Source organism: Lactuca serriola, chromosome 4 (assembly GCF_051521515.1).
Source record: "Lactuca serriola cultivar US96UC23 chromosome 4, Lser_US96UC23_V15, whole genome shotgun sequence".
In the NCBI taxonomy this organism is placed as follows: Eukaryota; Viridiplantae; Streptophyta; class Magnoliopsida; order Asterales; family Asteraceae; genus Lactuca; species Lactuca serriola.
The window spans coordinates 188,118,406-188,119,672 of NC_136411.1; the positions used below are offsets into that span (position 1 = coordinate 188,118,406).

The 1,267-nt window shown below is 44.3% G+C and overlaps 1 non-coding gene across 1 annotated transcript; it reads right to left on the reverse strand.

The window, feature by feature from the left end:
- Nucleotides 1-670: 670 nt before the first annotated feature.
- LOC145103460 (small nucleolar RNA R71) lies at nucleotides 671-776 on the reverse strand. Its single transcript, XR_013706552.1, has one exon. It is a non-coding gene; the product is annotated as a small nucleolar RNA R71 (small nucleolar RNA).
- Nucleotides 777-1,267: the final 491 nt, after the last annotated feature.

Here is a 1,267-nt window from a genome sequence, read left to right on the forward strand (position 1 = left end):
GAAGGAGTTCATGACCAGAGGATCTACCACACCTTTGGTGCCACCAATTGAAGATCCAGAAGCTGCACTTCACAAGAAGACTGATAAGAAGACGCCACTACAAGAATTAAAGTCAGCATTTTCAAGAAAGTCGGGAAAGAAGACAGGAGAGTCAAGTTCATCCTCGAGGCACAAGAGCAATTTTGAGCACTTGGATCAAATACCAGTCCAAACCGAATCCGAATACGATACCGAGCCTAAATTTGAAGAACATACGAGCGAACCCGAGAACGAGCCAAGGAACAAGATGGCAGCAATTGAAGAGATGTCCATGGGAGCTTACAAGAAGTGGATCCGAGACGATATGGGTTCCGGTTTATTCCAACCCGCAATACCTGCCACTGCCACATTCGAGCTGAAGGGGCACATCTTGACTTCATTGAAGGATATCCCATTTTTTGGGAAAGATCATGAGGATGATTTTAAGTATCTAGATGAAGTCAATGACATTGCGGATTACTTCAATGTCCCAAATGTCAATAGAAACACCGTCTTGCTTAGGATGCTTCCCATTACTTTCAAGGGAGCTGCTAGAGATTGGCTAAAATCACTTCCACTGGGCAAAATCACCACTTGGGCTCAAATGCGTGAGCAATTTCTGGACCAGTTTTGCCCACCATCCAAGATAGCTAAACTCAAGAAGGCAATAGCCAACTTTGAGCAACAGTCGGGGAGTCATTATACGAAGCATGGGAGCGGTACAAGGGCTTGCTCAGAAATTGCCCTCAGCATGATCTAAATGTGAAACAAGAGATGTCGATTTTCTATGATGGGGTCAACATTATGACGAGACAACTCCTTAACTCTCAAGGACCTTTGATAAAGAAAAATCCAAGGGAGGTCAAGGAGCTAATTGAATAATTCGCGGAGCACTCTCGCGAATACCACAACCCTAGGCAAGATGGAATAAAAGGCGGTGGAGGGGCCCAAACTAAAGAAATAGCAGCTGTGATGGCTATGCTGAATAATTTGGATCGAAGGATAACGCAAATGGACCAGTCAATACATGCCATAAAAGTGGGTTGCGAGAGATGCAGTGGTCCACACTTAACCAAGGACTGCAATTTAGATGAGTTTGGGAACAGAAAAGCTCAAGTATGCTACTCGAGTGGGGATAAGTTTTATGAGGACTGGAGGAAACCAAAGAAGGAGTGGCTGCCATATGAAGAGTATAAGAAGCAAAAAGAAGAAAAGTATAGGCAGACAGGTCGAGGATTCTATCAAAAGG